This window comes from Ammospiza nelsoni, chromosome 9 (assembly GCF_027579445.1).
Source record: "Ammospiza nelsoni isolate bAmmNel1 chromosome 9, bAmmNel1.pri, whole genome shotgun sequence".
Classification (NCBI taxonomy): Eukaryota; Metazoa; Chordata; class Aves; order Passeriformes; family Passerellidae; genus Ammospiza; species Ammospiza nelsoni.
The window spans coordinates 13654762-13680543 of record NC_080641.1 but is presented as its reverse complement, the minus strand read 5'-3'; the positions used below and the strand labels follow the sequence as shown (position 1 = coordinate 13680543).

Below are 25782 nucleotides of genomic sequence, written 5' to 3'. Positions count from 1 at the left end.
GTTTTACAGCCCTTCTCAGGAAGTTGCATTTGAAAGCATTTTTAGAGATACTAAATGTGCTTATGAGAGTTTTACTTTATACAAGTGAAGCCAAGAAGAAAGCAGAGTTTTGGGGATTGCATACAACAGTATGATTGTGACCTTAGCTAAATCTGGAAATTCTTACATCAATTGCATAGGATTTTGAATTAAGCCCTAAGAAAACACTGGTTTCATTAGTGAGCTAAAAATAGACATACACTTCAAAAGATTTACTGGCTCCTTTCACACAGTTCACATACTCAGATTCTATTACCTGTTTCTGTTGGTCTGTGATAGCTTCACTTTGGTGTGTATTCCAAGAAGTCTCAAAAGGTTATTAACTCATTCTCACTCCCTAACTCAACTAATGTAGAAAGCAATTAATTATTAAAACAATCTATTAGCAATATATGCAGTGAAATAATGGAAGTTTTGCTATGATTGAGGGAGGGTTAAAAACTTTGTCTACCAAAATTTCTCCACAATAAGCCTCAAGTGCTAGTAAACATCAGTGAAGTCTCTTGGGTAAAAATCACTGCAGTCACACACACACAAAAAAGCATTCTATTTTAAAGGCCATGCTATAAAATACATTAGCAGAACTCATGTTGGGACTGAGAGACCTACAACACAAAATGGAAGCGAAAAACTCACCTGCCCACAAGTGGCTGAGCTATCTGTGACCAAACCTGGTTAAAGCCAGCTCTGTTTGCTGTGTCACTGCTCACTGATGGCCCCTCCTGCCCTGGGACAGTCTCTAGGGCAGCAATTCCTATCACACTGCTGGAGGAGTGGAGAATAAAAATGAAAGTGTGTATCACCAACTCCAACTCTGTTTTAACTATGCTGGCCTCAATAATTCCCATTTTATTTAATAAAAATAGAATCAGACCATTGATCTTCTATAGAACAAAGAAAATTTTCTATGCATTTGTTTCACTGGGATTAATTTAGATCTTTAAAACATGGTATTTTTCAGTAGAGTGATTCATGGAAGACTTGGAAATAAAGTTGGGGGAGGGTGAATGAAACCTCGAGACTCCAATTAAGTTCTCTGAGCTCCACTGAGGTCACTGGGAATGCAGTGGAGGCTTCATCTTAACTCGGCTTGGCTCAACCATTATTTTTTATAGTTACCAATTCTCATCTTTTACATCTCTAGAAGAGGGTTGCCAGCTGCTGCATATACAGCTATTATACTACATGAGCTGGTATAGGACAGAGGACAATTACTCATTTAAATAGGTCCATTAATCCTTATAGTTTGTCATTTAGCACATAAAACGGGCTTGTATTCATTTTTTTCTGTGTGAAGTAGGCATTTAAAAATCTTTCACTGTCAAACAAGCCCGTTACACAGCCAGTGCAATCTTTAATGCTGTTTATTTATCAAACTTAATGTAATAGGATTCCTTGACACAGTATACTGATGAAGAAGTGAGGTTCATTTTCAGAACACTGAAATAAAGCAAAGATTTGGTAGCTGATATTTCACACTTTCTGTAATGCACAAATATATGTGCTGCCTCCACCTGCAACAATTTCTACAGCAGCCCACATATTTTGTAAAATGCAATGGAGAAGCTTGCTGTAAGACCTGTTAATCACTGAAAAGTGATCTGGCAAGCTACAGCTGTGGTCCAGTGATTCACAGATGTGGCTATGAACCACAGGACAGATGAGCTATATGAGAAGTATTAGCAACTCCTGGATTTAGGTAAAATGGTGTATTATATATCATAGCCAAGAGACTGGTATGTGAAAACAGTTCCCTCGTGCAATGATATGCAACTGCTCTCACTTTCCAGGGAAAACAAGATCTTTTTCAGCTCATACTGCAATAAAAAACAAAGCAACTATAATTCGCAAGTTGGTGGTTTGGGGTATTTTTGGGAGAGGATAAAAAGTATCACAAATCACTGTTACCAGTACAGCAAAACATTAAATGCTCTCTGTTATAAATATTCACTGTAGGTTGTATGTCTATGAGACCTGAAAGTGCACTTTTTCTATTTGCCAGATGCAATTACTCGCTGTGTATTAAAGCACACAAACAAAGGCACAAAACCATTTACCCAGTGTTAAGTACATTACTGTTGACAAACAAAAATAAGATACCTCTCCAACCTCTTTGTTTCTATAGCCCAGCATCCTCTCTCTTATAACCTGAGAGTGTTATTAGAGAGATGCAAACCTGCAGGTGAAATTCCAGAGCACAGTTCAATCAACAGATATATTAAAATAAAAAAACCCATAATATTACCTCATTGTACACACTCACACAAGGATTCAGGATATTTCTCAAGTGCTGTTGTTAAAAAAGCAGAATTGCAGTGTTTTTCATGGATATAGTGACTTTTGCAAGAACAGACACACAAAAACAGAACACTGTTTTATAGTGTTCCCATCAACAGAGCTTTCCACTTGTAATACAACTCATTAGGGAACATGCAGGTTCATAAACCAGAATTTTACAGAAGGCAAGTGAAAAGCCACAAAGGACAGAAGTGTTTTTTACATTCATGCAGCATTTATAGTGAGTCCCAGTAATGCAAAGTAAAAAGGGTCATGACAGGAGCAAATTCTTCAAATATTGGACAAAGCATGAGCAGATCCATCCACCCTCCCCCCTGTTTTGCAAGGTATTGCATGGATTAATGGAGATCTAACCAACAGCAAACAAAAAAAAAAAAAAAAGCTCCAGACATATTTTTTTAAGAAGTATTTTCATGGGAGAAAATGCAACTTTATCTTGTTTACCTGAAAAAGAGAGAAACCAATTTTCCCCAGAGCAGCCTGGTGATGCAGCATTAGGCTGGGTCTTAAACAGGCACAGGTGGAATTGAATGTGCCCATCTCACCTGCCAGGCAAAACCAAACACTAACAACAGGAGAGACAGGCAAGCCCTGGCTCTCTGAAATAACCCTGCTAATCCAACCCACCCCACATCACTCTGCTAGACATGGCTGCTAAAACACAAAAGGAATTATTGGAGGAATTGCTTTTTCTCTGAACCCCAGACTTTTTCCAGAAAGGGAGTGTTTTTCCCCCAGTTGGCCCTCTTTAAGAATATATGGAGCATGTCAGATATAAGGGAGAGTGCAACATGTTTTGAGAAAATTCACAGTTTTCTAACCTAGATAATGTCAGCAGGAATTTCTTTATTTGCACTGTGTATTTTCAAAGCCAAGAGAAGAAAGTTATTTTTAAAAAACCAACAAAAAATGTATTTTTGTAGAACATACAAGACTAAAAATTTGGGAAGACTACTGAAAATTTGGAGAAGAACCAAATGCAATTTCTAAATGTTTAAATTAATTGAGTCAAAGTAAGCCTTTTCTTAAGATACATGTCCCTAATGAATATCATTAAAAATAAGTTAGGGAAGAGGTTTGTTTTTTTGTCAATCCTAGCTGTAAAACATACACACAGAAAAGCACATGCATGCAGGACTCTTAATAGAAAGATAAATAAATGAAAGACTGTTCAGAATGCTACAGTCTATTTAATCAATCAAATTTATCATGTTTCTGTGAGCCTGAAGGAGAAAAATATAAACAGAATCTCCTGTGGGTGTGAGCTATAATATCTGGTTCTTCTCTTACCTCCATCTTTTCTTCATTTCTCTTTCTGTAGCTGGGAAGAATGCACCATAGCATTGTCCTGCTCATTCTGAAATCAACAGAAAATTTGATGTTAGACCTGCCAAAACATCATGACTGGAATATATAACCTGTCAGTCAGTGAATGGGGTTTCTTTTTTGGCATGCATGAGGAAAGAATCCACAAGAAAAAAGAATTTCAAATGTGTGGCATCCCTCCCTTGAAAATGTCTTTTGGTGGCAGTGGTGCCCACAAAGCAAAAAGGTGTCATTTATCATCCCTTCTGCAAAAAATACAGCCAAAAATTGCTACAAAGAAATGGGGCTTCAAAGTCTTAAGAAAAACATAAACAAAGAGTTAATGAGAATATAATGTCCTCAGGATTCTGGGGAAACAGAAATAGAAGCTTTTCAATGATCTAGTTTAATATCTTTGCATTGTCCCTTTATTTATCTCTATGTATTTTCACACAAAATGAAACAATGATGGGAGATAAGTACATGGAGTTCTGTTTTCAAAGTCAAGGTGTTCTGCTAAAAAAGGCCCATAATAACAAACAAAATAAAGAACAAAAGGTTTTCCTATAAACTAATATTTCATTGTGTTAACTATTACAACAAAAAAATTAAAAAACTTTTAAAGTTCTCAACTCTTTAAAAAAAACCCCCATATCTCAATACTAATTACTAGCATAATAGAGATAAAACATTTGCACATAACTATGAATTAAATTGGAACTGTTCATTCATTGCCCTTTATTTCATAGCAAAAATGGTTTAGAATTATTTCTGTCATAGGAGATTCTTGGTCAGAATTAAAGACAGAATTAAATAACATTTTCAGGTATTTTTCAATTTCTCTCCCAATTTTGGATAAAACAATATGGAAAAGGACTTTTTTTTTTTTTAATAACCAGGAATTTTCCAATTAAATAAAATGAATATGGTGTGAGCTCCATGAAAGTTCACATAGGTCCAACTTAAAAATATTAGTTAGCCTATAAAAAAGAAAACAAATCAGAACTTCACTTCACAGCAGATATAGAAACAAGGTGTTATCTTCCAGTTTCAATATCCATAAAATGAAACCATCAATACCTCAAGTCCCAGAAGTAGCTCATAATTACATTTTCTAAATTTCTTGTTTTGTCCTGCAGTAGTGCCATAGCAACCCAACTGAACAAAAAGCAGAATTTATAAGGCAGGGCTTGTGAAGGAAGGCTGGTGGTGCAAAGGCTGACAGCACTCATTTATTTGGCACACACACTCTGGAAAGACAATCAGATTTCCCTTGTTCAAATTGCCCAGAAGACATTTGATGCCTTGGGTGAGAAATATGTTCTTCACCTGAAGCTGGTTTTAGCACAGCAGGTTTCTTTCCTGGAATTAGCAGAGCAGAGCTGAACTCCTGTGTTTGCTTTTAGCACTGATTGCTGCTGCTCTGGAGCCATTTCAGAAAAAGTGCACCAGCTTTACCAAAAATGGAGCTGCTGTGATTTTGGACATACTTGGGTTCCCCTATTTCATCCGTTCTTGAAGCGTTTACTCACTTAAATCTGAAACATCCAACATGTTTCCCCTCTAAGCTGGTTATTTCTCTTGGAAATTATTTTCTTACCTAAATTAATAACAGCCTTTATATTATTTCCCTTAAAATTGGCCTACAACAATGTCTCAGTTTTGGAGACAAATTTCAGGAGAAAACACCCTGGAATGAGCATTTCCTCTGAAGAGAAAGGGCTTCAATAACTCTCTTTTCTTCTGCCAATGAGAGAGGTTGATACTAGAAGGTGAAAGTGAAGAAAAAGAACTGTTCATTAATAAAAAACAGGAGGGGGGGGGTGGGTTGGGGGTGCCCACAAGCCACAGAAAAGGACAGAATAAATTCTACATATGGACTGCCAGAAACTTACCCTCCACTCACATACGCACACCCACACTGCAGCACAAAAACAAACTCGAAAATTACAAACAAATATCAGCAGCCATTAACAGTCTGAAGCTGGACTCAGTCATTGTTTAAAGGCCTGGATTTGGAATCATGGCAGATTCCAAACAGTAAATAAACTGCATGTTATCCTCTGCAGCAGTCAGATATCAGATCCTATTCAAACCGTGAATAAAATGAAGTATAGTATCATGAGCTCAAGAAAATTAAAAAAAAAAAAAAATATATATATTTAATTAATAAAAAGCAGCAGTCACTATATATGAGGACTAGCAAACCATTATATAACTATATTATGTTATTGGATTGTATTCAAGTTACAAAATAAAATTTATTTAATCCTAAAGCCCAATCAAGCTATCAAAAATAAGCCCAAGAATATTAAGGGTACCTCAATATTCTCTCCTTGACACTTTGTTAATTAGACTCCTTTTTCACTACAATTCTGGAAAAGCACTCAAAGAAAATAATCACAATATTATGAGATGCCACACAGGGGACAGAGAAATTCTGCAAATAATTCCTTGAGATGGAAAGCAAAATGTGTTTCTGTCAAAACTGTGCGTGTTCTCCTGCAGTGTGGGCTTCCAGAGATGAGCCATACCCAGGGAGCATTAATGTGGAATCTGAAATGAAGAAACTCCAGAAACTGTGGACAACTCCCAGGTGGCTTCTTGCCAAAATTTCTTGATGAGTTTACGAAGTGCATCCAATTTGGATTTGTACTTTAGCCCTCAGAAAAGTCATTATGTATATAAGGGAAAAACAATTCTCAAGTTTAACAAGCAGGAACGCACTTGCAAAAAATCTCTGCTAAATTTGACCATGTGTTTGTGTTCTCAGTGACTAATAGAGGGAAATGAGCTCATAGAGGGAGAGGGATTGTGTCTGCCAGCCTTATCTCCAACATCAAGTGGGAACAATGTCTGCCGCTCCTCTCTGCTCCTTTTCCAGGGTAACTCTTGAGAGAACTCTGATTCAGACCTTGATAAAGTCTACTAAAACCAGTCCTTATGGATTGCTTGTTTTCCTTAACATCCCTGGTTACATCTGTTTGCCTGCTCCTAACATCTCTGTGTCTCAGCACTGCCGTCCCAAATCCACTCCTGGCACACTCTGCTCTCTGGGCCAGTTACTTTGCACCAGCACCTTTCTGCCCCCAGTTTTGGCAAAACACCTCCTCAGTCTTATCATGTCTTTCATCACCCAAGTGAAGAAAGACACCTCAGCTTTAACATAAGGGCACTCACAAGTATGAGTTTTGTAGGAAAGAGTTTATGGATAATTTTAGCCCCCAATCCATTAGGAACTGTGTCTAATGTCATTGCACATATGCCTTTCCTGCCTGTCTATTCTGTTTCTTTTTTATTTTACTGCAAAATCTTTGACTCAGAGCATGTATCATGAAAAATGAAAAGCATTTTTCTCTGTGAAAACATTGCTGTAGTTTCAACCTTAGCTGCCCTCCTAGGTCAGTGGTTAATTTCCCCTCTTCAAGCAAGGTACTTTTAATAGTGCATCTCTGGTAATTTTCTATTCCACCCTATTACATGATCTATCCACATTTTGAGTCTTTCTCCATAAATTTTTTTTGCCTGCTAATGGAATTATTCATTAGAAGAAACAACATTTTCCAAATAACTGTCTAATAATGTGTGCCCAAATTCATATTTAAACATACACATTGTTGACCTGACTTTTTTCCCAAAACCTACACAATGAAGGAAAATACTTTATCTAAAAAAATAGAATCCAGCTAATTTTAAAACTTAGCAATTATTTTCACTGCATTCTCTTCAGTGTTTGTGGAAAATGATAAAAGCATAGTAGCATCAACAAAAAGTAGGATTTTGATAGATGATACATCCTTTTCTACAATTTAGTCAGTAAAACCATAACAGCACTTGATATAAGTTAGCTCTTCTGAAAGACAGCAGCAGATAATAAGATACATGGAATATCTATGAACAAAATCTCAGTTGTTTCTAACCTGTTCTTTTTCACTAGCAATTTATGTGGAAACCTATGTTGAGTGAATAAAATTGCCTATAACCTCCTGTTTTGGTGGGGATAAATAAATTAAAATTATATGTCAGAAATGTTTATCTTCTTATTTGCAGCAGAGGCTTGATCCTGTTGCAATGGGATTCTAAAGCCAAGTAGAGGTGAGCGAAATGGATGGACCTGCTCCAAGTACACACCTGCTGGAAACTGACAAAAATGCACACATTTAAAAAAAAAACCTGAAGGAACAAGCAACTGGAAATCAATTTGACACTCTATTTTCCCTCTTCTTCTCACCCCAGAAAATATTTGCATCATTTTAGCCTTCAGATACTTGGCTTGCTGTGGACTTTCAGGGTGAACAATGGAAGAATGGCAAGTTGCAGATATTAAAACTTCCAGAAACAGCATGTAAAGAATTTAGGTGAAATTCTATGGTACTAAACCCCTTGATTTTCTGTGCTGTGGACTATCTCCTTTACTCCAGGTTTGAAGAAAGTATGTTGCTGAAGCACAGAGCCAAATGAAGTCCCACCTTATGCTGGAATTTTACAAAGCAAACAAGGAAATCTGAGTGGATCATAAATATGCAAAATTTGCAATAATTTGTTTGCTTTGGGGACATGCCCTGTATGAGAAGCACATTTGGTTGAACTGAGGACTTTGGGTCTAGGGTGCAGTGGAAGTGTGTGCTGGTAAAGGAAACATTTGTCATTCCAGAATGACAGACTGTAAGTCAAGATGCCAATCATTAGTGTATAACAGATGTCTTCAGTTTTCTGCTGGCTCTTTATTTGGAATTTACTGTATTTCAGAGATGGCCAGGAATACCAAAAGATAACACTTCTTTATCATGAGGAACAGGGCATGTTTGCCCTAGTGAGCAGCTAGAGAGCAAGAATGGCCCAAGAAATAAGATTAGCAGAAGTGAAAAGGACACATCACATTCTCAGCAGCACAAATCCAACAGCAGAAATCACTCTGCTCACAAGCCCATTATCTGCCTTGCCAGGGGCAAGCAGGCTGGCTAAACAAAATGCTTTGGTAAAGTTAAAAGCAAAAGTTAAAAGACTGAAACAAACAAAAAAACAAAAACCAGGAACTTAATTGTACCTCTCATAGACCATCTAATGAATATGGAATAAAATCAGAATACTGGAAACTAGGCTTAGATGGAGAAAGCAATGACAGAATGTAATATTTTCCTTACCATGCCACTTCTCCTTAAAACCAGTAATTTTTATAAAGAATTATGACATGAAATACATGAGAATACACTGAAACAAGAGTATTGAAGCACAATTTCCACTCTCTCTTTAGCTTCCAGATCACTGGAGGCATTTTGGATGTGTCAATAGCCTAATCCTCGCCACTGTCTGTCAGGATTTTATATGAAAATGATTTGTATGTTTATTTTGTATTGTAAAAGCTAACTTTTTATTATATACAGAATTATCCATCAGACTAGGAATATTACCTATAAAATTCTTCCAACTATATGTGGATGTGGTTGAAAAGAAAATCCTTATTAGGCAATTAGCACAAAATTCTGTCCAACTCGTTGGATGTCACAGGAAAATTAATGCTTCAAAAGCATTTATCATTATGCTTGTAATTCATGGAGTAATGAACAAAAACCTGTTCTGTGCCTGGTTCCCAGCTGCCAGCATGCAAACGCCAGTCAATACCAGAGACAGAGATTTCCTCTGAGATACATCATTTCCATGATAAACTTGTGCTGACTTAATTGCAAGGTTGTCAATTAGTGCTATTGATATCAGCAGTAGGCTTTCTCAACTAATTTCTGAAGCACAACAATACATTTTACATTTACACACAACTTTAAAATCATTCCCAAAATGGTGTACAGGCCAACAAAAAGGGTGTAAGGAACAAAGTAAAATTAAACTTTAAAAAAATCTTCCACATTTCAGATACTATTATAAGAAAGATTATCCAACTAAGAACAGATTTTTAAATTTAAAAAAAAAACAACTTTAAAAAACAATCAAAAGTACATCTTGATACTAATTTCATATAACACATAGGCAGCCAAGATTTGGTGTGTGAGTCAAAGTCTTTTGAATCTGAAAAAAATCTTCTGAGTCTGAACCTTTTCAGCTGAAGACTAAGTGAGACATCAAAATTAACAGACTTGATCCTATGGGCCCATTGATTGTATCAAATTTGTTAAAATAGCCAAGAAATCTGTTTTGCTATTCATCAGGCTTGCAATTTGTCTCTGAATATAATCAGTCCAGCTCCCCAGTACAAACCCTGCAAAAGCACTGAGATGATTCTGGAAATCTCAAATGCCCAAACACCCAAAAACTAAACTGGCTTTGGCCACCTGAGGCTCTAGAGCAGCCAAGGATCTGAAACTCACATTGCAAATATTAAATCCCCAGCTATCGCATTGTTCTTTAACTCAAAGTATCTTCCTTCTAGCTGGATTGAAACTGATGATGCCTTTTGTTTGATCTAGGAAAGAACCCCCCTTGGATCCAAAACCTACTTAGCTGATGAAAATGGGAATAAAAACTCAGTGTCATTGACAAACCAAACACATCTGAGTTGATGTTTTCTGTCAATAACATTTTACAACACAAATTATGGCACAAATTTCAGTACTTTTGAGGCTGGAGTACTCACTGCTATTAACTCCAAGTCATTACAGTGTGTGTGGGTGAAGGACAGGAACCTGCATTCTCTGCCATGCTGAGCTGGCTCCATCAGCTGCATCACATCTGAATAATTTCTTATACGTGATAAATCACACTAAAAAACCTCCACTGAGCTATTCTGTCTTCTGTGGAGAGCAGGTATCCTGGTCCTTGTGTATTTATAATTTCTCATGGCACATTTTGCTTCTTTTATAGCAACAGCTGTTAGAAAATTTTATTGATGAGTTTTTGTTTACTGTTGTGATTATCCCTCAAGGAAAACAGAGTCACATTTTCAGCAGAGTAAGCATTGGAGACAATAAAATATACATATTTGGGTAAATGTTTGCATCATCTGCTCTATTACTAGAACAGCTGATGATGAAAATTTTTTAATTTTCAGGTCATCAGAAAACATTTCTTCCTCTATCCATATCCTCAGGAAACACTATCATTCACTGTTCCAAATGAATGCTTTATACAGATTTCAGGAAAAAAATACATCCAAGCAAAAGCTACAAGGCATGACAATTACAAACAATTCTTCAATTACAAACTCCAAAAGCTACTCCAGTCAAAGTACAGGAGTAGGAATTCTATTTCTCTGTCTTTTTATTTCCATCCCTACAGTCACTTGTAACAATTGCTACATGATGAAAATCAAAAGTCCTGTCATGCTGAAATCTTTGATTCTTAAGTATATGTAATTATATTAGAATATATGAAATATTTATTTGCTGTCAAGCTGCTGAACAAAATCATAATATTAAAGAACTTCTGCAGAGCACTGGAAAAACAGTACTTAATTCACTGAAGCTTAATTATTTTTTGTCAAAATGGTTTAACTGAATCAGGGATGACTAAAATCCCACAGGAATTGCTAAATACACTCTGTATCTTCACTAAAGGCAGAGGCTGCAATATTAAAGCACACAACCATTTTCTACTGGATTTTCTTGCTGGTGTTCACTGTTTTATACCACTTAATGGAACTCCTGGGTTTCATGAAATCACTAAGAAATGCAGTTATCATAACTTGGTTTCTGCTCAGGTATTGACTCAGGATCTGCAGAATAATTTAGAATTTAGATCTGAATATAGATTAGAATAGGCACAGCTGTGAGCCTGGGACATTTTTGCCAGGTTTACATTATCTCTATAAAGAGGAACATTTACTGCAAATAACTAGAAAAATGGTCAGTAAAGGTGACAAAATACAAAAAAAAAAAAAAAAGGGTGACTGAATGGTGAACAGGACCACAATTTATAAAATATGCATAGCAGATAAATTCAGGAAGCAGATGAATTTGAGAGAGAAATGTTGTGCTAGGAGGCCTAGGGCAACAAGCTCCCAATAACAGAATTAATAACAGGGCAAATTGTGCTAACAAGTGTGTTAGACTAGATAAATACCTTTTTTTCTTGCCCCCAAACCTACAAATACAATCTCCTGCAAAAAAATAGGATATCTATGCTTAAAAGGGAGCTATAGTGCAAAACATAAATATGTTCCATAAAAGATTCCAAACTCTAAATTTCCTGACTCATAATATCTCAGATAACATATTCACCAGATTCTAACACTGTGGTTCATTCTAACACAGTTGATTTAAACAAGCAGAAAAACTCACCATGACATTAATTACAGAAAATCTCTCTACTGAAGAGCGTGCAAACCAATATATCTACTTAATTAAACAGATTGGTGTTTAAAGCACAAGTGTAATATTTTCAATAAATTTACAGAAAAGTATATCAGAATATTTTACATCACATCACAACTAGAAGTGATAAAAGAGTGTGATTAATTTTTCCTTTCCTGAAGCCAAATTTGGCTGCTGGTTGCACCTGTTCCTTGTATTCCCTGGAGTTTCAGAGAATACAAACTTCTTATTCTCCACAGAAAAACCCAAACCAAATAGCCATTATAACTGTTCCTACATATGCCATCCAAGAGGAAACTCTGCCTCAATGTTCTTATAGTTAATTATTAAAACCTTAATTCCTTTTTTATCTATTATTAGGATATTATTTTAATTATATTTTTAAATAGCCAGTTTTACAACAGCAAAAGATGTTTGCCCTTGAATTCAAAGCCTTTTTTTTCAAAGAAAAGAGAATAAATGGAAAACTTTTATTTCACAAGAAAAGCTGGGCTTTTTGTTAAATTTGTTTGTTTAAAGTTGCTGTGATTAAAAGGGATGAGGGATTTTAATTATATCCCAGGACCTATTGAGCAAATGAAAATACATTGTGTACCAAAGTTTTCTTAGCCTTTCCTTGCACTACCAATGGCTTTTGCTGCATCAAGTCTTGCCAGTGAAATGCAGCCTGTGGATCCCTGTGCTGCAGTGACAGACAGACACTCTTAGCCAGAGCTGCTCAGGATTTTCTCAGCAGCATTATTAATATGCAAATGTAGAGAGTCCAGTTCACCACCATAATCTTTTTGCTTTGATTGGCTCTTACATTCAAAATTTTCAAGATCTGTCCAGCAACAAAGACGTATCTCAGCTTCTCATTTCTTGTTAAATGAGCAATAAACTTCAAGGTCAAAGCCAGAGTGGTGTAATTACCTCATTAACTGCAAGTACTCTCAAGTTATAATTTCAATAGTATTAAAGAGAAGAAAGGCTGTGACCCATAAGAGTGAGTGGCTCTGGTTCACATTTTGGCTTCAACTAAATAAATAACACAGACCGGAAGCTCTAAATGCTTAATCTCAATCACAAACCAGCAGTTTATTCCTAACAATAAATCTATTCTGTGGCTTGATCAGACTGCATTCAAGTTATCCATAAAAGCTGATTGACTTGAATGATTTGGGAAAAATTTCCTCAAATTATATTCACAGTAGAGACTTGGCACTCTCTTATATGGTACTTAATCCTCATGATGCAGCAGCACAGCTCACCATTGATATGTACTAATGACTGTTTCATTCGGTGCATTTTTTTAAGTTATGCTTTTTAAAAAAATTAATAACACATTGATTTTTCATCCCTCTGTTATGATTCTGGTCCTGCAGGCAGCACAGCCATTCATGAGCTGATCCCTTCAGAGCACCTTGGCTCTCTGAGGGCCCAGAGCCAGCAGCACATGGAAAGTCTGAGGCTGTCACAGCTGTCTGGTGCCCTGACACTCAGGAGAGGATTGCAATTATTTCAGTTATATAAAAATAATATTCAGCATTCACAGAACAAATCATGGTCCCCAATGACCCCTCCCACAGTCCTCTAAGGGCTCTGCACTTCAGAATTCTGTTTTTGGGCTTGGTGGGCACTGCTGGCACAGGGTTTGGCCAAGGGGCTACCCAGAGCCCCCTGGCCCTTCTCAGGGTGTTGCAGCGCTGGTGCTCGAGGTGCAGCTTGGGGTGAAGGGCTCACTGCCCCAGCACCAGAACAGCTCCTGGGATAAAGATTCTTGCATTGCTCAGGTACTGCTATGTGCTAATTTAGCCAGACAAATACACTTTGATTCAACAGTGTTTAGTGCAGCAAAGGACTCCTGTCAGTGCTTGAATGTAATATTTCAGATGAGATGACTGAGCAGGTACTTTCACTATTTAGCGTAGTTATTCTCTCCTTGTTTCACAAATCTCTGTGCATTATTTTGTTTTTGTATTCATGATAACTTCAGTTATCAAACCATCTGAAAAAATCACACCATTTGGAAAACAGAAAAGTTGAAATCTCTGCTTTTCTAACTATTTGCATATTGTAAAACATGAGGTATTTATTACTCTTTGGATGACATATGGGAAGACCCCATAACAACACTGTAACATCTGAAATCATTTGAGCCCAGCACTTTAATTTGATTTTAACATCTACAAATCTTGAACAGTTAACATTAAAGACACATAAATCCCATAAAATCTCATTTAGATGTGAAGCTACTGAGTTCACAAAACCCATTATGAACCTTAATAGTGATGTACTGTTCATTTACACCAGATTGACTAATCCAGGCTGGGGTGTGTTTTCATTGCTGGGTTTAAATAAACCATGTTAGAGATGTTCTCATGTGCACAGCTCTGCTCATAAAACCCCAGGCTGCAATAGAAAATAGTTGATATAAAGATTCTAAGGAGCAATTTATCAACTCAGAGTACTGAACTATTAGTCTCTATTGTTGTCTGGGATTTATTTCATAATTAAGAAGAGCTTATACATCAGCTTTATTATGATCAGAGAGTAAGATACTGGAAGGTCTTCCAAACAGAAATGGAATCAACAATTACATCTAGGATCCAGAGGAAACCTCTGGGTTCTACAGTAAAAAGGAGATATATACCTAAGCAGTTACCTATGGAAAATCATGGAAGCAAATGTTTTTTATCAGAGCAGATTTGCAAAAGAAAGAAATGCCTCTAGTCCTCTGTATGCCCCACTTCAGACTGGGGTCACTGGGGTCACAGACTGGGGTCAGGTTTTCCTCTACAGTATTTGTGGGGACAGTTCAGTGCCAAGAGACAGGAACACAAGCTGACCACCACCTTCCTCAGCCTTCTAACAGTCCATTTCACTCCACTGCATTAAATTAGATAATGCCTTCTCCAAATACAAGCAAGAAAATATGAAGCAATCAAAGAGAAGTCTCAGAGGCAATGCTTTGCATCCTTCTGATGCTCCTCACGTAAGCCCTTGTGAAAAAGGCACTGTGACACTGCCTGACCCTGTGCCTGTCCCAGGAAACCACGTCCTGCTCCCTGTGCAGAGGAAAGGCATCACAGCTGCTGCAACAAGAGAGCCAGTCTGAGCCTTGTGACTGCAAATAAGCACGATCTGCTCCTTATTGACTGCTTCATGAAATCCAGTGATTGTATCTGTCAATTACTGTAAATTAATGGCGTTCTACAGCGCATTGCCACTCTCCACTTCCCACGCCTTTCATCTGGGGATTCTTAACAATCCCAAATAATAATTAAACATTTATCTGTGCAGTGGTGGTTTCTATGGGAGTCAGTCACAGTCCAGCCTCTGAAGAGGGAGAGGCAATCACGAGACATTGCTCACTAGGCAATAGTCACGATGTGGTAAGCTACAGCAAACTGACATTTAGAACAGGACCACTTCCCCTGCTTGAGACAGAGCTGTGATGTCTGTGACAGACATACACCAACTCCTCAATGGAACCATGGAACATGAAGGAATGAAGCCAATTCCGGCTTTTCAGACATATGGAATAAAGTAACCTACAATTAATTTCACATTCCTTCAGTGTTACATCGCTCTTTCAATGATCTGTTAAAATGCTCTCTCTTCTCACTAACAGTCTGCCTTGTCAATACTTTTCAATACTTCAATGCCTTCTCACTCTTAACTTTCTATTTCAACATATTAGCTTGCCATCTTTCTAAAATTAGGACAGGCTAAATTATATCCCAGGCTACATTATTTTTTCCAATATTAAATCCCAGGCCATATTATTTTCTAAAATTTTATCCCAGGCTTTCTAAAATTATATCCCAGGCTATATTATTTTTTTTTGTCCAAACATTACAGATATTTCTTTTAATGCAAGCCTGAACAGTCAAATGTAAAAGGAAGTTTTAGTAATCAAAGATTAAGCATGAGATAGCAATTTCACAAAATAGAATTTCCTACATTCATTCTGAACTAGAATTTTTTGCTTACATGGGCATTCTGGACATAAGATGTGTAGAGATATCTGCATATGATGAGAGTGGTGACAGCCCACCTCCAATAATCAGGAATCCTTATGTTGGCTTGTATTAAAATACCTAATTGTTCAAGTATGGAAGTTTGTAACCTTATAGATGCTAGAATATATGTCCATCATTATCATCCATTAGTAACTCAATTTGATTTTTGTTCATAAGCTGAGCAAAGACAGTATTACAGTGCTGAGCATTCATTCATCCTGGAGCTCTGTGAAGCCCTGAACTCCTGCACTCACATTACAAATAAGTAGTTTCTAATAAAGGCTCAGATGTTCCCTGATGGAAGCTCACCCAGAAGCCAAGAGTGACCTCAGCACAGGCCATGCCCACTCCAGGGGCTTGGGCAGCACAAGCAGCAGCCAATGGATCCATCCCAGGTCTCCTTCCCACACCTCAACCAGCACTGGGGGAGACAACATCCCAGAGTAGTCCTGGGCTAATGGCAGTGCCAGAGATCAAATGTTCTGAGGATGATCAAAGAGCAAAGGAAGGAAGAATTCAGTACCAGCAAGATGATTTGGGCCGAGTAAGCAGGGTGATATTTTTATTTCCCTGTAAAATTTCTATGTTTCAAAATGTCACTCAGTAAAGTAGTGAAGCACCAACACTTTCCACATAATTTATATGAAGTTGTGTTTTTACCCCAGCACAGCTCCCACTGGTTCACTGCCAGATGAAAGATAAGCACTGACACTATAGCACAAAATAACATAGAATGTTATTTTCAACACCAGAAGCATAACAGTGATCTACAAATACGAATTGATTTACAAACATGAACTGATTTGGGAAAAAAAAAACAATCCTACAACTACAGTCAATGCCATGTGGAAGTGAAGTTCTTTTTACAGGAGAACCAGAAGTGAATTTTTCTTTTCTCACAGTGGCCAATGATTCAAGAGAAAACTAAATTTATAACCATCCCAGAACCTCTGAACAATCTCCCATCCCAAAGTGTATTAATGTGCAACACGGTAAAATTCCTTCCCCATACACCATTTGCTAAAACAAACCATCAAAGGACCTCAGAGGGTTTGTTCTGAAGATTATTTAATTTGCAAGAAGAAAAACTAAAATACTATTGGCATTATTGTTGGATATATATACCTTATATTTTCAAAATGAAGCTGTTCAAATAATCATTTTTGTTTACATTTATGTCTTCAATGCTTACCAAAAATTTAATTAGGAGCATGTCTTACACATTTAGGATTATGAAGCTTAAGTTTCTTCAATTTAGGAATGAAAACGTAGGCAGGAAAAATGATAATTTGAAATTGTGGTGTAATTCAAGTTGGAATTTTTAATGAATTGTGCTGGTGAAGAAAGTCATCAGTTATTGGTATACCTCTTTAATTACCTACATTAACTCCTCTCCTTTGTATTTAATTTAATCTAGGACAGCCAATGTAAAATCTTGGTGAATTCTTTTAGCAAAATCCTGCTCACTGTCTGTTAGAAAGTACATGTCTGCAGTGGAAATAACCTGGTTGCACTTTGCTGCACATCTGCCTCTTCCTTCTCCCTTTGCTCTCCTGTTCTGACTCTGCACTACCAAGCCCCTACTCCACCTAAACTCTGAAGTGTTCCCATTAATTCCACTGCATTAAATGTGTGTATGAAATTCATGCATCCAAATGTGTACACTTGGAATTATAATGAAGTGACTTTCTGGGGACTGAGGGTGTGCACAGACCTGGCCCATTTTTTCAGCACTTATTACTCATTTCCCTTCAGGCAGAGATCCTTAACCCTTTTGTAGCATAAACCAACTCCCATTGTTCAGAGAATGACTCTAAGCTGCAGAGGGTGCAGCATTGATTTTGTGACTGCAATTCTGTTCAGATTTTTAATCCCATGCACAATGGTGCCTCAGGATTGTCAGACATGCAGATAAGGAATTCCCAAATTGTGCCCATGGGGCCGTGTGCCTTTTCCCCGAGGTCATGACAAAACCACCACCAGCTTCAGAGATTGAGAATGAAGCTTTTCATTTATGGTTCAATTAACTTCAGCTCTCTAAAGGAAAGACATCAGAAAAATGTCAGCCTCTCAGTCACTGAAGGAAACCAGTGCAGCAATTACTCATTACTGGCTTAATGGATACATATTAAGCAATCAGATATGTTTAATCCTGGACTGCTGAGAAGTGATGAGGAAAGGAGAGTCCGTGCAGAAACATCCACAGCCCAGGCTCACAGACAGTGATGAAAAGCTGGCTGCAAAGCAACAGGGCATGAACAGCTGAAAACACTTGCAACTCCTGTTTACAGCTATTTTGAAAACATTTTTCTTCCTGGTGCTGAAGAGTCTCAAGAGTCTTTTTTCCCTTGATTATGAAAAGAGTTTGTTCACAGCTATGAATATTTGCTCACAGAGAAATAAACGGATGCCATGCTCACAAAATAAGAACTAAAGATGGGCTTTTAAAGTGTCAATTTGTGCTGCTCAGTGTAAAGCAGATATGACACAAACCCAGTCATATGAAAGGAACATTTCTGAGAGCGCCCAGCTGGTGACCTGTTCTTGGAACCGTGAACCCCAAGCTGCAGCCTGGTGTGTCTTTGAAAAGAGACTTCACTCCTGGCTCTCCTGCTGCAGCTCTCTGTGGTTAGGAAGCATTTTTTCTGAATCTCAGTACTGTCAAACTTTCAGAATGATTGTATCAATCTCTTGATCAATCTCAAACCTTGTCTCTTCGTTTTTCTTTCCCCACCAGAATGGTGCTAGCAGTTAGAAGCTCATTCCAGTTTTAAAAGATGTAAATTCAAAGTGCACAGAGAGAGACAGAGCTCCTGAAATCTGAAATGAGAAGGAGATTTCACCAGAGATTTCTCAGTTCTGAAGAACTGGCATTTTGACCTTAATAATCCAGCACAGGTCACCACTGTGCCTGTGGGCTTCATTACTGAATAATCTGAGCCTTGGATGGGGATACATTTCTGCATTTGAAAGAGAAAACAATCTGATGTGATTAAGAGTGATTTGGTTTTGAGATATAATAGTGCAGCATTTTTTAAAAGTTATTCCAATTCTATTATGTAATGAGTTCCTTAATTCCAGCAAGAATGAGAGGTGTAAAAATACCAACTGAATGGGAAAAAGGTAAATTGTCAGAGCCTTCTTCAGGAAGCATATTTATTCACTGCTACAAAGGAAAATCTATCTTTGTTGTGGAAGTTAGCAGCAATAAGCTATGACAAGATTAATGAAAATATTCTAGTCCCTATTCCCAAACATGCCTGGCAGAAACATGTTCTGTCTTTCCCAGTGATGCTGCATCTATCAACTCTCCCAACAATTTGTCTTCGTGGATTTCATTTGCTATGCTCTTCAGGGACAGAGCCAGCCTGTTCCAAAAAAGTCCAACATTTATTCCAGAAAATTTTATTTATTTTTATTCTGTTTCCTCTGTGCTGGTATGACTGATCTTTCTTCCAAAGATTTTCCATGAGACCAAGTTACACAAATTACTATTAAAATCATAACAAATGTCAGAAATGGACCTGAATTTTAATCATCATTGGGCCTTACAGGCATCATTTAAAAACTGGAAAGATTAAAGAAATGAACAGAAAATTGTTATGTATTTTCTGAGGACTGCTTCATTACTCATTTTTGCATTTTACATGCTTATTTTGCCCTTTTCTGATTTATCAGTGCAGTTCTCCTAAGAGAGAAATGCTACATGGCCTGTTGCAGTTTTGCTTTAATGACCAAACTTTATAGGGCTCTATTCCAGTAACAAGAATCTCTGGAAGAATCACCAAGGGTAAAGTAAACTCCAAGAATTGCACATATGAAAAATCAAAACAGCAGAAAGATACAGCACCTGAGGAAAGAAATATGCTTATTTTTCCCTACTTTCTTAGTTTTGTAGGGTCCTGGAGATTTTTAAATCAATTTTTCCATCTTTCTTCTCCTTTAGTCAATTTGTATTTGTCTTTCACACCACAGTTCCACTACCCCAAAGTTTTCCAGCTGACACTGAAACATAGTAAATCTCTTTTACCAGCACAGCTCCCTGAATTCAAATACACGCATTGTGCAGATGACAAAAGGGGCAGAAATGGTTCAGTCCTCCCACAGAATTATTGAACATTACAGGTTTCTCCTTATTTAGGCATTATGTACATAATGGGATTGACTGATGACGATGGAAAGCAGAGACTTCATTTGCATACAATTTGCGTTTCTTTCCAGGCTGGTACAAATTTAATCACATCAATTCTTGGAAAGTATTTTTCATGCTTAAATGTGCTGAGAAATTATGGGCTAGGAAAACCATACAGCACAAACTTTATCAAGCAAGTGGTTATCCTCCCAAATTAAACCTGGGTGTTTGCTTAAGGAACAGAAATAGCATTTCAGCTAAAGCCTTTATTGGAAACATAAATTAAACAAATAAATTCACAGAACATTTCCAGGTTAACACTGAAGAAAAAAATTAATCCTCAGCCACTTGTAAAAGCATTTGTCCTTAACTTACATGCTGCTAAGGCTACAGACAAAGCATGGAATTTTATAAACTAATGTGAGAGATTGTTTCCGCATTTAAAAACAAAAAACAAGATTTTGGCTTCTAATTTTGAATAAAATCCACATGTATAGAAATATGCTGAGTAATTTATGCTATTTTTTCTAGCTCTCCATCTCAAGCCACACCTTTTTCTATTCCAAAGGAAGTCATGGTCACACCACATAGATGATCTGCCCAATGTGTAGCTAAGATTTCGTACAACTAAACACTTAATTGTCACCCATAATATCACCCTGAAACATAAAATTTTTTGAGGCTTTGTCTCTACTGCATAATATTAAAAAAATCAAAAGCATCTTCTTCCCAGCAAAGTGTTGTTTTTATATGGCATCAATCTACTAGCTAAATGATCATAAAAATCAAAATGGAAGGGGGAAGAAATAGTAAAAGGGTTTTCTTTTAAAGTATTTCTCATCCCCTGTTCAATTATTTCATATTGCAACATGGATTGTAATTTGAGAAATAGATCTCTTCCTGCAAAAATTACTGAACTTGCATTTTTATGTATCTAACATTAAAACTATTTTGAAAACCTTCAGTGATTTTAGTTATGTTTGCATTACACCATTTACAGGATATGACAATTTTATTAATTAGTTTGTAAGTATTGGAAAAACTGCTGTTCAAGCACCTGATAAAGGCCATTCTGATGGAAACTCTCCTTTCTGAAGTAAATAAAATTCATTGCCCCTGCCTTTTAATTCCCTAGCTCAATGAATTATTTCTTCTTAGCCAGAGAAAAAATGGTGATTGAGATAACTAAGTGTAAAAATACATCAGCAGTGAGATTGTGTTACTGACATGAAATTCTTCCATGGTGGCTGAGTTAAAAGTGCCTCAGAATTGTGTCCTTGAGACAATGAAGGTCACCTGCGCACTGGCTTGCATTAATAAGGCTGCTGAACAAAGCAGTAGGCTGAGCAAAAGAGTTCCTTTGGCTCTGCTGCGCTCACAAAACCTCGTGTGGGGAAATAAGGCCGCCCCAGGGCTCCCTGGAACAAGGCAGACATTGAAATGCTGCAGGAAATCCACAGCAAGGCCACCAGGCAGAACCTGGATTTCTGTCAGGCTGGGAAATGGCTGTGTTTGGAGATGCTTAAAGACTCACTTAAAGGTGAGGGGCTGAGAAAGCTGCCAGGTCTGAAGTGCGCCCTGTGCTGAGCAGGGTTAGAAGAGATGATGAATAAATCATTGTGCAGTGATTAATCCTCTTTTAAAATAGTTACCTAGGAAGTCACCTGAATCACACCAACTTAGAAGCCAGGTAGAGCTCTACGTTTCTACTATTTAAAAGCCATATCCAAAACTCATCACTTGACTGGAGTAGCCTGGATTTTGCACCTTTGTAGGCAGACCTTTTATTATCTACCAACTGCTTGCCTGCCCTCCCCCAGCACAGAATCCTCCATCAGGTAATCACTGTGGGCTGGAAGGATTTCAGCTAATCCTAATTGAGCACTCCTCATTTCTGATTAGAACATCACTCCTAAATAATATTTTAGAACAAAATCCTAAATGCCAGTTGTCTGTCAGTAAGTGTCCCCCTGCACCTGTAATTTTTATGGATCTTTCTATAGCTTCTTATTTACTAGCACTAAGCTTGTCAAAATGGTATCTGTCACCACAGGAGCCTAACAGGAATTAGTTTATTTATTGTGAATACAATCCAGTTGAAAACCCAGTCATATCTGTTTATCAAGACCTAATCCAACCCACTTGAAGAAATTCTCCTGGGGGTGCATCATCACAACCAAACTGATTGCCTTGCTTTAATGAGCAAAGTCTGACAGACTCATGCTCTCCCCAGTGAGGGATTGCCATGACAAGATCTCATCCTTCAGTACAAAAGGCTGAAAAGAAATTCTTCACTTCTTCCTTTCTTTACCCTGGGGAAAATTACTATGAAAGACAGCCAGCTCTCAGAGGTGCTCTTAGAAAGAATCATCTAAAACTTTAACAGAACTTGGGCTGAAGGACCACTGTGACACCTGACATATTTATCATGCACTGCTGCTTCCAAATTTAACCCCCAAGCCTCAGGGGCACGTGGGGTCATGGCAAACAATCCATGTCATTTACATAAGCTAAAGGAACATGCTTCTGAGTGAAGGTAGGAATCTGTTAATAGTCTAATTAAAGTCTTATTAGTTGAACTGATGATCGTTATTAGTCACCCAACTTGTTTCCAATAAAGACAGTTAAACTTGACATTTACAAACTTTTTTCTCTGGTATTTCTCTGTTCACTCTAGGTCTCTACAATCCTCTTCTTTCTTTGCTTTCCCTTCTGTACTCTCCTAAGTTCACATTTTATGGGGTTGGCTCACTGCAAGAAGAAAGAGGGACAACCATTTATCAGCATCCCATGTCCTTTGTCAGGAGAATGATGTTCATCATCTATTCCACCTTGCTCCTGTGTCTGCATGGGGTCAGTTTTAGCATTATTTTTAACACAGCACCTACTGTCTCCCTTGCCATGGGTTCACAATTCCATATTATGTGTGAATTTTCTGTACTGTAATGTTGCCTCTGCTATCCCTAAAACTGATTTTAACGTCTCACAAGGTCACACTAATTTAATGACCATCGATGAGTTATTTATACCTCTGATACCTGCAGTACCATGCTGTGTTTGTACTTCCAAGACCTCTGCTTTCATTCTGTATTTGTGCATTTTAGTAACCTCTCCTTCATCCTTCAAGCTGGGGGTTTGTGATAAGTAAGGCTTTATTAGCACAGGCTAATCACACATATATCTTTGCTCAAGGGCAGTAATAGTTCAGGCTTCAAAGTATGATATATTTGAATACAGACACATAGAAATGCTGCATTCTGGTAACAACTTCCAGCCCCAGTAGCTGCCAGCTGCTGCAATATCTCCAGTATAATATTGGAATTGTCTGACAACAACACACCGACTGCTGACAAAGAGCACTAATGAAGTTTTCTGCAAGGTGAGGGTTTTCTAATTGTAATGCATTGTGCTCCATTAATATGAATTCATTGAATCAGGGGACTGCCTTCATGAACAAATGCCAAAAACACCAACAAGCACTACTCCAGAGGGATTCCTTCTAAAACTCAATATATTGAGGGATTCAGATGTGAATAGTGTGCAGAAAAATGTTGAGATAGAAGCCACTTTAAACAAATAAAAATTCATAGAATTATTTGAGTTTAGATGAAGTCTGTGCCTCTTTCCAGATGCATCACCTGGATGCACAAAGCACACTACTAGACACATAAAATAGTGACAGATCACTTGGAGGGTGGCTACAAAATACCCCTTTGAGGTTACTTGTCTGGTTATGGCCAAGTGTCAGGACACATTTGGCATTGCTGGCTGGAGGAGATGCTGCCAAAGAGGCCATGGGACTTTTGGGTTCAAGACGCTGAGGAGGAAGGAAGGCAAACAGCAAGAACACCACCCCAGGCTTGGAGATCTGCAGGTGCAGTCCCTCCTCAAAGCAGGGTTACCTTCAAAGCTGATAGGAGCCCAAGCTGCTGCTGGTGAAAATGCTCAGATTCATTACCACAGCCTTTTCCTGATGCTTTCAGAAAATGAAATTTATTTTGTCTTGGCACTGAGCAGGTAGTGTGAGTATGGGGTAGATTAACATGCCTCAGCTGACAACCTGTAACTTGTCTGAGAACATATGAGCATACCAGAAGTTTCATCTCTGCTCCAGAAAAGTTCCATCAATCTCTGGCAGAAGTAAAGCTGCAAATTGAGCAAATATTTGCCAGGGTTCAATCACAATGGACAGAAGTGACATTTGGCATGTTGTAGTTTATCTGCTATGTGACTTCCAAAAAAAGGCTAGCAACAAAAAATGTCAAGAAAATATTAAACATAAGTACAGGTTTACTTTAAATTTTGCCTCAGATTCCAAACAAAACTCAGAAGGCCTTTTTGGATGCCAAGCACTGAGCTGAGATCAGCTGCAACAACTCTGATTGAGGTCAGCAAGTGCATTGCATGTGGAGGGAGGCACTAAGGAGGAGCTGCAGGACTGTGCTGAGGGATAACAGAGGATGAAAATCTGGCATGAAGGAAGTAACCTCAAAGAGTAACTACAGAGAGAGGAGACATGGTAGGATGAGAAACCAGGAGGATGAATTTATATTTATCATTTGCAGAATATAAAACCTGATTATCAGAGATGTGGTTAAAAAGAAAGTAAACCATGACTTGCACACAAATATTTAGCAGTGCAGGTAAAAACTAATATTTCATTCTGAAAGGCTGTGTACAAAAGGGCAGGATCTGAATGCAGAAACTATCTTTACAATGCAGATATGTGAATACAGGCAGATTGCAGGGAATAAAGAAGTGAGAAGTGAAGGAATAGCAAAGTAACCTTGTACATGATGGGAGATGGCAGGAGAATGCAACAAATAGCTCAAGTTTTATGGTATTCAAATTCTCCTGCCTTAGAAAATATATCAGTAAACCACAAAAGGTTTACTGTTAGAGTCAAAAATGAGAAAACAAGACTAGAAAAGGTATTAGGGTTTTTTAAAATAGATCTCATGAAAGCAATCCATAAAAGGATCAGAGGACAAAAATAAAAATAGTAACATGAAAGGAAGAGCATGACTAAAGTTGACATAATTCTATTCAGTATTGGTATAAACTTTCTTGAAGAATGGGAGCCTGGGAGAGAACTGAGGATTGCTGAGAAACAGTACAAGATTCGGTCATAGCAGATAAGCAGCCAACCATAAGGGAGAAGGGCAGAAAATATGTAGGAAATGGTAATGCAAAGGGAAATGAACCACTTTGGCAGTGAATTTAGAGGTGGCATGACACAGAAATTACCTAAGAAATGCCCAACAGTTCAATCACAAGAAGCATATTTGTCAGAAGAAATGTGCAGATGTGAACAATTTAAGCTACCTTGGAATGATGGAAGGTTGAAACAACTCAGTCTGGGTGTGACCCTCGTGTTCTTTCTGGACTTTAATCTAAACAGCTGAATAGCAAATAAAAGCTTAGATTTTTCAGTCAATTTAAATGCATAATCCACTTATATTCACAGAACCCAGTCAACTAAATCCACACAGGGCAGCTGAAAAATATTAGCATTAAACAAAGCTGAATGTTATATATGCAGAAGAATAGAAACCAACTACATTTATTTTTTCCCTAATTTTTCATAAAGCTACACAATCCTTCAGCTTCAGAGCTGCCATTTACATCTCCAGACCAATAACCAGTAGGGTCTGTGCTTTCAAAGGCTCTGTTCCAATATTGTCCAACAATTACAGTATGCAAATATCTTTCTTAACTACACGTGCTTTATGCAGCCATAAGA

General features: G+C 37.6%; 1 long non-coding RNA gene across 1 annotated transcript in view; it reads right to left on the bottom strand.

Annotated features, from left to right (window-relative positions):
- Positions 1–3623: 3623 nt before the first annotated feature.
- Positions 3624–25782, bottom strand: part of LOC132077208 (uncharacterized) — a 67425-nt gene continuing 45266 nt past the window's right edge. Inside the window, exon 3 of the long non-coding RNA XR_009419015.1 lies at positions 3624–3694. This is a non-coding gene — a long non-coding RNA (uncharacterized LOC132077208). The remainder of the gene's footprint in view (positions 3695–25782) is intronic.